Source organism: Pteronotus mesoamericanus, unplaced genomic scaffold, assembly GCF_021234165.1.
Source record: "Pteronotus mesoamericanus isolate MK-2021 breed Mesoamerican mustached bat unplaced genomic scaffold, CSHL_Meso_final contig_82, whole genome shotgun sequence".
NCBI lineage: Eukaryota > Metazoa > Chordata > Mammalia > Chiroptera > Mormoopidae > Pteronotus > Pteronotus mesoamericanus.
This window is the reverse complement of record NW_026555265.1, coordinates 4,386,253-4,401,738: the sequence shown is the minus strand read 5'-3', so window position 1 is coordinate 4,401,738 and position 15,486 is coordinate 4,386,253. Positions and strand designations below refer to the sequence as shown.

General features: G+C 37.6%; 1 pseudogene; it reads right to left on the bottom strand.

The window, feature by feature from the left end:
* Positions 1-1,795: 1,795 nt before the first annotated feature.
* LOC129079786 (COMM domain-containing protein 3-like) lies at positions 1,796-2,377 on the bottom strand (annotated as a pseudogene).
* Positions 2,378-15,486: the final 13,109 nt, after the last annotated feature.

The window sequence follows — 15,486 nt, the reverse complement described above, 5'->3', positions numbered from 1 at the left end:
ATAACAACCCGAATGAATGAGTAACCAATGTTTACTATTAACATTTAGTTTTCTCAATGAGCTTGGGGATTCTGTGAAATCCAGAGCTATTTCTTGAAAGTGATTTGCATAGATGTTGTTGTGCTCTTTGGAGCACATGGAAAAAAAAGTAATCTTTTCAAAACATAACACAGACTTGGTACTGCCTGTCAAAACTTTCCACTAATTCCCTATCACACTCCAAATAAATAAAAGTCACACTGCTTACCTTAGATATTACTTGGCTCTATAGGATTTGGTCTGGTCCTGGCCTCTATGACTTATCTTCTAGTATTCATGGTTTGCTTCACATCATTATAGGCCCACTGGTTTCTCCTTGTTTCTATAACATGTCAAGTACATTCTAGGAATTTAGCTCTTACTAAGAACTCTTCCCAGATGTTACTCAGATCTTTTTGTGGTTCACCCCTCATTCATGTCTCTGCTCAATTGTTCTTCTCAGAGAACAGAGATCTAAAAGAAAAAGAGAGAAAACTTTGGGAAATATTACTAATAAAATGCCATTAGGCTAAGATCTAGATACCCTCAGAACAATGTATTTTGGTTTTTTGTTTGTTTGCAGATTGAATATTTTATTCTTAAATGTGTGTCTCAAATTTTGGTATATTTTACTTCCAATAGCCTATAGTTTTGGCTGTATTTGAAGGACTGCTCCTGGGTCCTTTATTGAAAAACATGGATAGCTTAGAAAGCTTGGAAGTTTATATACTCTTTGGAAGCCTTTTACCAATGACCAATAGGACCTGGATTATGAACACTCAAGCACTTTGGCCTCAGGCTGGGACCTTTTTGAGGCAGCTTGACATTCTAGAGGTCACCTTCAAATTGTTCAAATTGAAGCTGCTTCTTCCAGGACTTTGTTTGACACTGTACCCTTGCTTGCTTGGCATTCCCCCATTTTCTTTGTTATTTTACTCACCCTTTTACTATTTTCCCTTAGAGCATTTTGTCAATAAATCACTTATATCTTACAAATTTCTATTTCTTGGTCTGAGAGTGGGAACTCTAACCTAAGACAGTGAATCATCTAGTTAATTGTGTAAATGAGAATACATTGGTCACAGTTCATTTACCTTTTGATAGGTATCCATTTACATTCTTCCCAGACTTGTAAATATGAGATTTTTATTCACTGTAGCCAAGTGCTAGGGAAGACTTACAGCAAAGGAATAGCATTTTGCAGCAAGATCACCTTGGGGTGTACAGATTCTGGTTACTTGTTTCATGGAGCTCAAGCATAGATCTGACCTAACTCATTTCTTCCCCACTTTCCTGGCTGGTAGACAAGGGCAGGGAGGAAGGAGAAGCTGAGTCACTAAGATTTAATTCACTTGTCTATTTCTTGGCCCTTAAAGTTTGCTTTAATTGAAGAAGGTTTCGGTGGGATTAGCTTTGTTATAAAAAAAACATGCTGGGTCTCCTTTCAAGGTAGGCCCTTGGCTGTATTGGAGTAGTATTAATACTCAAGGCTTTTTAAAAACTTTTTGTAGAAACTTATTTATTCAAAATATAAATACTGTGTACTTAATTTCGTAAGAGTTGAAAAATGATCAAAAAATGGATCGATGTACAGTTAATACTAAAGATTCAACTACTTAGGCAGAATTTCCCTAACTCTTTCACAAGTGTAAAAAAGCATTAAAATTTATGAATGGCATAAATCCAAGAAGACTTCTTTTTCTTTTAAAAAGGAGGATATCCAGCTCGCACAAATAATGGTTCTTCTAGACCTGGGCAGATCGCTAACTTCCCCAAGTTACAACTGGGTTGCTCTTTTCAGGCTTTTTGCAGCATCTTTAAGTTTCCTTGCTAAGTCCTGTAATTGTTCCATGTTACAATTAAAACTAATCTCTGGGTGGGATCAGGACTGAGTGTGCTTAATATCTGATATTCCAAACACCAAGTCATGACTTCCCATATCTCTCTCTCATATAAGAGTTTTCAGAGAATTTTTATTATTCTTATATTCCATGCAAAACAGTTCTATTTGCTCTCTATCAAACTTACAGTCTTCTAGATAAGTGCTTAGAGTCAATTTGTCAGTTCTTTGCTTTCCTGCTTCCAGTATGTAAGTTGCAGCTGCTGCATGACAATGTCTTAAAACTGCTGGGTCCATATGTTTCAAGTCTGGCTGATCTAACATGGCCAGGTCTGCCCGGACATCCAGCAAGTTTTGGAAAGCCGCCCGGAGGAGAATCTTGAAGGCACTGGAGTCAAAAGAGACGGGATTGGCCAGCACCTGGAAACCTTTCTGCACATTCTCCAATATTAAGGCCTTTGAAGAATAAAGGTATATCTCTCCAAGTGGGCCCACAGAAGTCACCTTCCCCTGTGTCATCTCTGCCTCTGCAACAGAAATATTATCATAACAGCAGTGCATGGATGCATGGCACAAGTTACTGAATCAGACTGGCTCAGGCCTTCTCCCCTGAGGGCTGGGTGGGGTTCCAAACACTCAGGAGGTTTAGGGAAGCACGGACTTGTCTCTACTGTGTATGACCTGAACAGTGAAGGCAGGTTGCGGTCCTTACTTTCATATCCTAGGGAGTAATTTTCACTGCTAAGATCTTATTAATGCACTATTGCTTGGCTGAAGCCAAACTGGGGCATGCTTTGCACAAGAAAATCAGAGAAGCTTTTAGGAATATTATTACCATGGAGTGATAGAAAGAATATTGCAGTAGATGTGAAGAAGATACCTGGAAGTAGCCCCAGCTAGATCACTGACTAGCTGCGTGACTTTAGAAGACTAAACTTAAATTACCTGGGCAATAATGTCCCTGTCTGTAGAATGAGGTGTCCCTATGAGGTATTCATTGCAAGTAGTCTATGGTTTAGTCATTCTCTCCTTAGAAGCCAGTGTTTCTCTGATCATTGGGTGGTCCTGTATAAGCCAGTCTCAGCACAGAAGACTGAGTAACTACTTATATGGCATTTACCCGCAAGGCGTCAGGGATTGTCTGCTCTTCCCTTCACATCCTGGGAAGTATTAAAATGGTAAGTTACTTCAGGGGTAATGGAAGAATTGCCTAAATATTCTGGAAGGTATCTGGTGCCACTAGCAATTTTTAAATACTTAACTGAGTTGTAGAACTCCAGGAAAACAGTGTTTTTCCAAAATCTGTAATCCTTTCAAAGGCAAAAATCCCTAAAGTAGATGTAGTGGCCTCTCCTTCTGGCCTTTAGTCATAAACAAATGTGATGCTGTTGGTTCCCAGTCATCTCCCTAGTTTAATTAAGCCAGGTATTAACTGGCTCCCTACACTGTCACACAAGTTATGGTTTGCTTGTGGTGTTCATCACACAAAATAGTCCAAATGCTGCTGCATCTCTGGCATTGCCTCAGATCTCTCTAACCAAAAGCACCTTTTCTTCCTCTAGTCTTTCACAAGTAGTTCGTATCACAATCTCACTCTGAAATCCCTGGTAGATATTTGTTTATGATTCTGTATCTTCTACTACCTTCATATCACCTCATGGAGCTTAAGGTATTTTTTGTTGACACAAAGTCTTTTCTCCACAAGAGGAAATATGTCTCTGGTAAGTTGTGGTTAATCAAACCATATATCTGTAACTACATAGGTATAGATATAGATATATGTGTAATTTTCTTTTCCATTTTTTATTTTTTTCTCTCAGAGAATAAAAAGTGTTGTTTATATTCTATATCACAACAATTAAAATGACTTTTGCATTCAGAAACAAAACTAAAATGAAAAATTCTTAAAATCAAACTGCATTGTGTAGGTCATCTTTACTGTATCATGGAAACAGGAATACAACTAAGTACTATAGAATCATTCTCATGGTGGATAATCAGGGAGATGTTTCTGGGGAGGTGATGCTTGAGTTAATTCTTGAAAGATGGTAACCCTGAAGGGTGTTTACTGAGATGGGCAAAGGTGAAGTCAGGGCATTGTATTGGAGAGAACAGCATGACAAGTGGATAGAAACAAGGCAATTCAAGAATCATTTGTTTATTTTACAAATAGGTCGTGAGTGACTACTACATTGGGATTCATCAGTGAACAACACAAAGAACCCTGCCTAGTGAAGATTATATTCTAGTACAGAATGTTTAGTCGAAATTGTTTGGATGACATTAGACTTAAATAGTAAATCAATGACGAGCTTTGGATGGGATTTATCCAGTTGCCAAAGGCCTTTGAAAGAATATCTCCTCAATAAGGGGCAGGGAGTATTGGATGTAATCTGGGACTGACAGATTCTTCGACTGCCTAGCACAAGACTAAAGCCTTCTGCTTCCTAAAGTGTGTATTGTACAACTCAAGGGGAGTGACTCACTGAAAATTTACTTGTTAATTTGGAGATAGTAGTACCATGTAAAAGAACTCTAAAGTAGAAAGGAAAGACTTGATGTAATCCCTGATTCTACCACTAGCATTTTTAACTGGGATGTGTATGTAACTTCTCAGAGGCTCAGCTCTCTCAACTGTAAACTAAACTGATAATATTTGCTTTACCTATTTCACATGGTTGTGGAAATCGAAGGACACAATTGACATAAAATTTCTTAGTGAACTTCAAGTTAGTATATATAAAAAGCAGAAAGAGTTAATACTTATTTATACAATTAATCTAAGTCATAAGGCTTTTTACCAGACTTACTTTAGCTTTGTTTTTCTTGGTAGGCTATGTATGTATGTATTTATTTATTTATAATGAATAATCTGGAAAATTGCCACTTCTTTTCCCTTGTGTTGACATTGTCTCTTCTATTTACTAAGAAATTGAAAGAGGATGCCTCAGCTGGGAAAGGTGTGGTATGAAGGGATAATGTCATGGAAAATAACTATAGCTTTTGCACATATCTTTGCTTTTATCCCAGGGATTTCCATCAGCACCTCCCGCAGATTTTACCTAAAAGGTATTAATTTTTTGATGGCCTCTTAATGTTAGTCATACAATGTCAGTATGTGCTCAAGTTCTTGTTGTCTTCCTCAAACGGTGAATGACCTCCTGCAGAACTGTATGTTTCCAGAGTGTTAATGGTGGAGGAAAACTTCCTTTCTCTTAGAGATGAGAAAGATTGAGACCTACATGTCTTGTCCAAGGATTCACATAAGTTCCTAGCAAAGGGGAGACTAGAATCCAGGCTTTGGACTCTCCAGGATGGGTTGCTACCATGCCTTATAGTATAGCTCCTCTCATTTTTATTCCTTTTTCCTTCTCATTACCCTGGATTTGAATTTCTACATACCTTTGAACATGAAATGGAGAAAGAAAGTCTAATACCTTCCCTCTAAATTGTGGAAAAGCCTTTCTTAGAGAAAGCTCTTATGCAAAACTTTGAGACTTAGACAAGGAGCTTCAAGCTGGTAAGTTCCCAGGACTCACTTATGACAGAAATACAGAAATCTTCTTATTAAAAAAATTAGTAAAATAAAATAAAATAGACATTTAGAGACTACTGAGTATGTTTTAGGGTTTTAAAAATGCTTTGCAGGTATTAACTCATCTAGTTCTCACAACAAAGTGTAATGAGGTACCACAACTATCCCCATTTTACACATGAGGCAAACCAGGCAAAGAGAACTTTTCCAAAGTTGCCAACTGGTGAATGTGGAAGTATAGATGAGAATATAGGGTGTCTGACTGTAGAAATTAAACTCTCAATCACTCTTTTATTCGACATATATTTCCTCCACACACTCTTCAAAGCAAAACACTGACCTACCCATGGTGTGGGAGATGTGATATGAAATCATTAGACCCTAGCATTTTCTGGCTCCAGGAGATTGTCCAGCTGAGAAAGATGCTTGACCCAGTCCCTCTAAGAGGTGCTGGGCTTAAAGCAAGAATTATGTCTTTCTTGGGCTAAGGAGCACCTAGGTTTTCCAAAGAGAATTTCTGACAGGCAATGGGACTTTCCATATATAATTTTTTCTTTAAAATTATATTTTATTGGTTACGCCATTAGAGTTGTCCCAGTTTTCCCCCCTTTTCCCTCATTCACCCAGCACCCCCCACTTCAACTCTCTCAGGCAATCTCCATACCATTGTTCATGTCTATGGATCATGTGTATAAGTTTAGCTACCCCATTTCTTGTACTGTATTATACATATCTATGGCTATACTGTAGCTACCTATTTGTACTTCTTAATCCCTTCACTCTCCATCCATTCCCCCATACCCATGCCTATCTGGCAACCATCAAGACGCTCTTGGTATCCATGATTCTGTCTCTGTTCTCATTTGCTTTATTTGTTTTTTAGATTCAATTGTTGATAGATATGTATGCATTGCCATTTTACTGTTTATAGTTTTCATCTTCTTCTTTTCCTTAAATAAGTCCCTTTAACATTTCATACAATAATGGTTTGGTGATGATGAACTCCTTTAGTTTTTTTCTTGTCTGGGAAGTTCTTTATCTGTCCTTTGATTCTAAATGATAGTTTTGCTGGGTAGAGCAATCTTGTCTGTAGTTCCCTGCTTTTCATGACCTTGAATATTTCTTGACAATCCCTTTTAATTCACAATTTTTTTTGAGTCTTATGGGAATTCCCATGTAGGTAACTAACTTCTTTTCTCTTGCTGCTTTTAAGATATTCTCTTTATCTTAACCCTTGGCATTTTTATTGTGATGTGTCTTGGAGTGGGCTTCTTTGCATCCATCATATTTGGGACTCTCTGTGCTTCCTGGACTTGCAAATTAGGGAAGTTTTCCTTCATTAATTTTTTAAATAGATTTTCAACTGCTTGCCCTTTCTCTTCTCCTTCTGGCACTCCTATGATGTGAATATTGGGCCTCTTGAAGTTGTCCCAAAGTCTGTTTATACCATCCTCATTTTTTTGAACTCTTTCTTCTTGTTCTGATTGATTGTTTTTTGCCTCTTTATGTTCTGAATCATTGATTTGATTCTTGGCTTCCTCCACTCCACTGGTGTTTCCCTGTAAATTGTTTTTCACTTCAATTAGTGTATCCTTCATTTCTGACTGGATCTTTTTATGCTGTTGAAGTTCTTACTAAGTTCCTTGAGCATACTTATAACCGGTGTTTTGAGCTCTGCATCTGATAGATTGCTTATGACCATTTTGTTTAGTTATTTTTCTGGAGTTTTGATCTATCCTTTCATTTGGGCCAAGTTTCTTTGTCTCCTCATTTTGGCAGTCTCCCTCTGTTTGTTTTTATGTATTAGGTAGAGCTGCTATGACTTACTCTCTTGGTAGTATGGCCTAATGTAATAGGTGTGTCCTATAGGGTTCAGTGGCACAGCCTCCTTTATCATCCAAGCTGCATACTCAAGGTGCACTCTTCATGTTGGCTGAGTACACCATCCTCTTGTAGTTGAGTCTTGATTACTGTTGGCAGGTTAATAGAGGGATTTACCCAGGCCATTCAACTGCAAGGACTGGTTGTGACCACTATCACCAACCTTTGTCCTCTGTGGAGGATCAGCTGTGCAGGGGCAGGGTGATAGTGCTTCAAAGTGGTCTGTCATAGTCCACTGGGTGCCCAGCCTCTGGGGTTTCTGGGTCGGACCAAGGTCAACCCCCACTTGTGTTATGTTTGGGTCCATTCTGCCTGAGCAATAAAGCAATCTGAGATGACTCCTACTTGTGCTGGGCTTGGAGATTCCCAGGAAAAGGAAAGCTGTGAATTTAGGCTGGCTATTGCTAGTGCTGGACCTAGGGGCCCTTAGCAACAGGTTTGGGACATGAGGGCTCACTGAGGCTGGCTGTTTGATTATTTGAGAGGATTTACGAAGTTGTGAACCAGGAGCCAAGACCATACATTCATATGGAAAAGGAGATTGGGTGGGCCCATAAGTTGGGACGGACAGAGTCTCAGGTTGGTGAAGTCTCAGACATGGCACCAGCCTACAGTATCTGTGGCTCTGTGTGGGGAAGGCTCAGAAAAGGGACAATGGCTCACCTTTTTGTGGCAGAAGGCTGTCCCCCAGCTCTTGCCTTTATGCCAGAAACTTCACTTTCTCCCTCTATGTCACCAGTGCCCTTCAAGGTGCTACCCCAGCACTGGATCTCAGAGGGAAGGAGTCTGATTTAGTCCGTGTGTGTGTATTAAGGGGAACTGCTTGGGATTCCAGAAGTTTCTCGCACTGATGCAATCCCCACTGGCTTTCTCAGCCAAAAGTGATGGGGGATTATTTTCCTGGCACTGTAACCCTGGGTAGGGGAACCTGCTGTGGGGCTGGGACTCTTCAGTTCTGAGATAGCCCTCCAGAATTTTTATCCACCACACATGGTTGTAGGACCAGCCTGTTCCATGTCTCCCCCCATCCTACTAGTCTGGAGAGATGTGTTTTCTTTAATTCTGTAGTTGTCAGACTTCCATTCAACTGAATTTCGAATGTTTCTGTGTGATAATTGTTCTGTATTTTAGTTGCAATTTTGATGTGATTGTTCAAGGAGGCAAGCTGTGTTTACCTATGCTGCCATCTTGACCAGAAATTACATTTTTTTTTAAAAGAATCTGTGTTGTAGAGATGTTATTAATCTTTAATCCAGGTACCACAATGAACATCTTTTTCTTAGCATTCAAAAACAAAATATATAAAAAAAAATCAAGTGGCAGAAGCACCAATAGCAAAAAAGCTATAATTGGTTCCAATACACCTCTTGTGTGGATTCCAGAGAATGCTTCAGGCCAGGAGTATTTGTGGCTGCCAAAAGCAAAGGGGTGAGAAAAAAGTAAAGCAAAAAGAGGGTAAGGGAAAGATCCACTTGCAAGCAGCACTTAAAAGTATTCATTGCCAAGTCCCACTGAGAAAGAGGGAGTAACAAGAATAAGTACCAGGACAGGGCCTTTCCATAGCACACAGGAAAAACCTCTTCTAAGCAGAGGTTTAGTTTTGTTTTACCACAAGTGGGAAAGAAAGGTCGGGACCCACTGGTTATTTCTTGTTATTGACAAGTAGGACACAGCTCTGCTGTGAGATGCTGGACAGTCTTATATCCTTCCTGGATATTGTTTCCTACTCCATAAAATAAGGAACTTAGACAAGATGATTCCTAAGTTCCTTTTGGTCTATGCTTCAAAGATCATAGTGTGGTGTCTTTCTCAACCCTGAATTTCACACAGTTCCTTGCACAGAACAGAAAGTATCAAGGAAAGCTGAGCAGTACTTTGGACAGGAAGCACAAAGGGAATCCTTAGCACCAAAGCCCACATTACACCTCTGTGCAGATCTTTGTTGAGCTCAGCCTGTCCCCATCAGACTCCTACACCTTGCCAGAGATTACCACCTCTGGTTTCCTCACTATGAATGTACCCAACTCATTCAATATGATAAGGAGAACCTGGTATTACACAAGAGTAATAGAGAAATAATTGGAGTGGAGGTCATAAGAACATAGTCTCTCAGCCAAGAGACAGGGGAACTCTTTCTCGGGGAAGGAAAGAATGCATTACAGTCATGGGAGAGAGGCAGGCATTCACCACTGGTGCCACATTCACTAAGGGAGGTCAAAGTGTTACAGAGGCTGCGATGGTGAGCAAAGACTGTGGTATTGTACCCCAGGACAAGAAATATTGAGGCTAAGGTGATGAAAGATGGAGGGGAAAGGCAGCCAAGCAGTGTCTCATCAATAGGACACAATGTGAGGGAAGGAGAAAGGCAGTATCTGAGAAGACAGAACTCCCATTAACTGCCAAGTGCTGACCGAACACAAGCCAGCCATGGGACAGTACAATGCCTTCTGCCGAGCCTTGGTGAGGCTGCACTTAGATATGACTTCCTGTTCTGTATGTGACACTTGAAGTTATCATGGGTTTGAGGGTGGGGGTCATAAGAGTGAGGAGGCAGGCAAGTGCCCCGAAGAAATGGCTTGAAATTCCTGGTAAAATACAAAAAACTCTGATGCCCTCTCCACCATAGAGGGAATTACCACTGCCCTAGAAACATCAAGTTTGAGTGGAGAATGGAATAGGATGTGGATGCCTTTGGTAGAGAGGAGGACAGGGAAATGCGAAGGTTCCAAAGAAAATTATCACATCATTTTGCTGAAAGTCTTTACTACTTATGAGTAAATTAGTTAGAGCAAAACACCTTGGAATCCCTGAAGAAGAAGAAGATGTTGAAATGTCCCATCCCAAAAGTAGTAATAGAAGAAAAACTGCAGATGCACATCCATACACATTTCCCAGTGGCCTGGAAATCATTTTGAACACCGAGTGTTAGATATACTTCCCCTAGGGATTCTGCTTCCTGGGTGATATTCCATAACGTCAATTTCCTAGAACATTCTTTTACAAACTCTATGTTGGATATTTACAAATACAAGGATTTGTTCTAATATACCAAACATGTTGGCACCTTGATGCCATTATAATTCCAGAATTCTTGAGAACAAACGTTCTGAATATATCTGTCATGTGCTTGGCAGGAGGCCTGGTGGAATGACACAGCAGATTTTCTATTAATTTTACAGCCCAGAATCTGACAAGGGGTTGAACTTTGTGTCCTTTCTCCTTTTTCTCTCATTTAAAATTCTGGATTTTCTGTACCCTAGGTTTTATCAATGCTTTCAAGTGTCTCTGACTTATACTCATTAATGTGGCTAAGTAGTATTAAGAAGGTATTGGTAGGTTAGTAAAAAATTGTATTCAGTTGATGCGAACTTACTAAAAAATGGTAGGAAGAACGATCAACTTAGAGAAGGTAGTACCCAGAGTGTAGAAATATAAAACTATTGTACCAACTCATCATAATTTTTGACAGATAAATTGTGGTATTCCAAAAATTATAGTGCAACTGTCAGGTGAGTGTTAAAGTGTCATAAAAGTCTTACCTTACTATCTGTTGTTCCCTAAACCAAGCTGTCTTTGCTAGAAATTTCTTTCCCTCTTTTGGCCCTGTGTCTCTTTTACTCAAATTACAAAACGCTGTAGCTTCAAGATCCTAGGCCTAAAATTCTCATCAGAATCACAAAAGAGAAATTTACCTGCCAGTTCATGCCACCCACTTGGCACACTAATCCTGTGGAGAGTTACAAATCTTATAAATTTCAGGCACACACCCAACTCTGGCTCTAAAAGTACCAGTTTAAACTACCAGTTTGAACTACTCTTACCCGAAAAAAAAATCTATCTATTTATCTATCTATATATCTTTCTATTGAGAGAGAAGGAGTAGGGAAGAGAGGGGAAGAGAGAGAGAGAGAGGAAGCTTTGAGATTTTAATTTGTCTTAAAACTATAGCCTCATATCTTTATTGTCAGGGTGGTTTTATGCCAACCTTCAGGTCTCTCCTAAAAACTACTATATCACTAATAACTACTATAGCACTACTACTATAACACTGATAAGTAAGGAGTTCACTCTCTTCATTTTACACATGCTAAAACTGAGGTGCAGGGGATTAAGCATTTGGCCCCAGTCACCACATTTTATTCAGTACACTGTTCTTTCCATTCTCCATCTCTGTATGTCCATGAAACTTTACATAAACATCTTTATAACCATGAGTCTGAAGCACCAGTACTGATCAAGTTAAAAAAATAATGGACACTAAGGCTTTGCAAAGAGGATGCTGGGAAATCTATACTCAAGCCTGGAAGTGTCCTATGCTTTAGTTTACTTAGTAAGAGAACTGTAAAATATGAAAGAGAAAGAATCATTGAAAGGGGAATGAGCACCACCTCTTACCAGTTTGTGGGTGCCCTGACTCAAGGTTACCTGTCTGTTCCGTGGGCCCAGAAGGCCCCAACATGTGCCCACCACTCATGTGCAGCCTTTTATGCCATTATTTTATTTTGCTAACAGGAGTGCCTTGTATACCACTAAGGTCCTTTGGTTACCTTCCTAAATAATGCAGAAGATATAGACAAAAGTACAAATATGGTCTCTGGCTCTCAGAAGTCCAATGAAATTTTTAGATAATTCAGGCATGTTTAAATGACATTGTCTTTGGTGTTTTGTAACTATTAATATGGGGTAAGTTATTCTAATAACAACAGTGTAACAGGAAAAAGTCATTATCTATTCATATCTTCATCTAATTATCCCTTTTAAAGTATTGTATTAATTTTGTGAATGAAATTAAGACAGTGAAAAACATTATCAGAAATTTTAAGAACTTAAGTATAGTAAACTTAAAATGTTGTTGTTTTAACAATTTTAGATGTACAGACAAAATGGGAAATACTCTCTGAATGTCATTAACTGCTCATGGACTATCATGTAATCTGAGATATAACCTTCTTGTAAATATTGATTTCAAATATGTTCCAGCTTGTCATTACTTCTGAATGTCTATCATGCATGTACATTGTCAAAATGCAATTCCTGAAAAAGTTTTGGAACATTTGATAGCTCATAATTTTTTTGAAAATGTTCAAAATATTTTTCAATTTTGGGCCATTTTCCTTCCTCAAAAATTAAAAAGTATTTTAATTTTTACATTTATAAGTTCTAATTACAGTGACCAATTCAATGAGTTCAATTTCTACATGATCTATTTTCTTCCTATTACCTTTGACACACAGCGACCTCCAACATTTGTCCATTTGTGAAGCATATTGGGTAAATACCAGTGTACAAGAATCATGAAAGAATCCTGGCACATGTTCTTTTAAAAAAAATGGGATGGTCAGGTTCTTTTCTTATAAATTTACATGGTAAAATTCTACTTGTTGAATAATTAACTATTAAACAGAAACATATAGCTATTTCATTTTGAAAGCTATATTGTTCAACCTTTGAGTTTTTTTTGTCTGAGGAAATTCATCTAGAATATCATCACATGAAGACTCAGTCTGAGAGCCCAAAGTGGCATTTTTTTATTTTTTTATTTTTTTTAGTATTCATCTTCGGATCTAACAATTTTGAAACATCTTCCTCTGTCAATTTTAATCTCTTTGCCATTATCAGGAGAAAATGAAAAATTCTGAATTCTTATGAAAAACTAAAAGCAAACTATAAAGATAAATGTCTCATATTATTCTATACCTTCTTGAAAGATAGCACAATATTTTTGGGCCACATAGTTAAGAAAACTGGATAATTATGAATAGTAAATTTATTTAAACATCATTCTAGACTCTTTAATGTATCATATTTCTAGCCAATTGTCCAATAGAAATTTAGTAAAAGACCATATATAATTTTAAATTTCATAGTAGGCACATAAAACTTAAAAGGAACCAGCTAAAATTAATTTTAATAGATTTTATTAAATCTGTGGTGTTATCTTTTAAAATGAAATCAACATAAAATTATTAATGAGATATTTTACATTCTTTATATTTGTTATAAGTCTCTGAAATCCAATGTATTTCAATTTGAAATAGTCACATTTCAGGTGCAGAGTAGTCACATTTAAATAGTATCTACTCTATTAGCACAGTGTGGGACAATTGCATCATTTTCCCTTTTTCTAAAATTTTTGTCTTTTGTTTTTTGGTTCCTTGAAAAGGGTTGATAAGTAATGATAAAGTAATTCCTAGAATAGTAAGAGGAGAAAATGTCTCAAGATTTGGGAAAACAAAAATCACTAACTTTCCATTCTGCATTTTAGATTTGTGCAAGGGTCTAACAGATCCTATGATGATCGCAAGAAATAAATTTGTTCTTTTTATTTTTTTAAAGCAGTTTGGGAAATCTCAAAAAATAAGAGAACAGACAAGCTGATTAAAAAATGGGCAAAGATCTTAACAGACACCTCACTAAAAAAGATATATGGATGAAAAATAAACATGAAAAGATGTTCCACATATGTCATCAGGGAAATGCAAATTAGAGTGAGATACCATTACACACCTATTAGAAAGGCCAAAATCTGGAACACTGGCCTCTCCAAGTCTGGTGAGGATGTGGAGCAACAGGAACTCTCATTCATTACTGATGGAAATGAAGAATGGTAGAGCTACTTGGATGACAATTTGTCAGTTTCTTATAAAAGTAAATATATTGTTACCATTCCACCCAGCAATCATGCTCCTGGGTGTTTACCCAAAAGGAGTTGAATAGTTATGTCCACAAAATAAAACAAAACCAAACCTTACATACAGATGTTTATGGCAACTTTATTCACAATTATCTAAATTTAGAAGCAACCAAGATATCCTTCAGTAGGTGAATAGACAAACTGGTACATCAAGACAATAGAATATTATTAAACACTAAAAAGAAATGAGCTATTAAGCCTTGACTAAAACTTAAATGAATATTACTGCATGAAAGAAGTCGCTCTGAAAAATACTGCATACTGTATCAACCTAGGTATATGACATTCATACTCGGGAACAGGCAAAAATGGAGACAGTAAAAGGATTGCCAGAGCATAAAAGTGGTCACCAGGAATTTTCCAGGGGAAGGTCCAAATAGAATTTTTTGGGCATTGAAACTGTTCGCATGTTACTGTCATGGCGGATACATAGCATTAATTATTTGTCCAAACCTAGAGAACGCACGACACCAAGAGGAATGAATTGTAATGTAAACTGTGGACTTTGGGTAATAATGATACATCAGTGTAGGTTTCTCAATTTTGATAAATGTACCACTCTCGTGGGGTTGTTGATAATGACCGAGGCCAGGCATGTGGGGAGTCAGAGGCTTTATGAGAAATATCCATATTATTTCCTCAATTTTGCTATGAACCTAAAACTTCTTTAAAGAAAATCTTTAAAATTTTCTTAAAAGTATTTTTGCGCTTCAAAAGACAGCTAAGAGAGAATAGAAATCACAAAGTACCAATCCATACACATGGTTAGAACTACTTAAAAAATAAAATCCAAGGTGCCTTAAAAGTATATGGAGGATTAACCACTTTCATTGCTTTTTATATTTCTTTTCACGGCACCACTGTAGCAACACTTTGGGGGAATTCATCACTGATATTTTAAGGAATGAGAATTGGAATCCTTTGTTACCCCCCTAATTCAACCTGAATCTGCCTTGCCTATATGAATGTATATATTCATAATATGACATTTATAAAAAGGAAAACAAATATCTTTAAATAGTGTATATTATATACAATGTTATTCTGAAAAGTTATTTATAAATCTATTAAATTGCTTTCATGCCATCTGATGTTAGCTCATAAAAGAATGAACTTTATCATTTCTTTAATAATTAAACCAGTCTGATAAGATATTTTATTGATGGAATCAATGCATATAATTGAAAGGTGATATTTAACACTAAAATGTATAGAGGAACATGCCCAGAGCCCACCATCTGCAATGCTGTTCCTACACTCGACCTGGGAAATCTTCACCCTAGCCCCGAGTGCTGAGCTGGTCCTCAGGTTATTGCTTAGCACCGCGGGAAGGTCCCTCTATCAGACATAAGAAGTACCTCATCTCTGTTCCAAAGAACCCTCATTCTGGCCTCAAAGTCTTAAATCTGTATGTATCTCATATATCAAATGAGAATATCTTTCTGGTCTTTTCTGCTTCATAGATTGGTGAAAATGAGAAAATGATTATCTTCTGAAAATGATACTGTTTTAAGATAA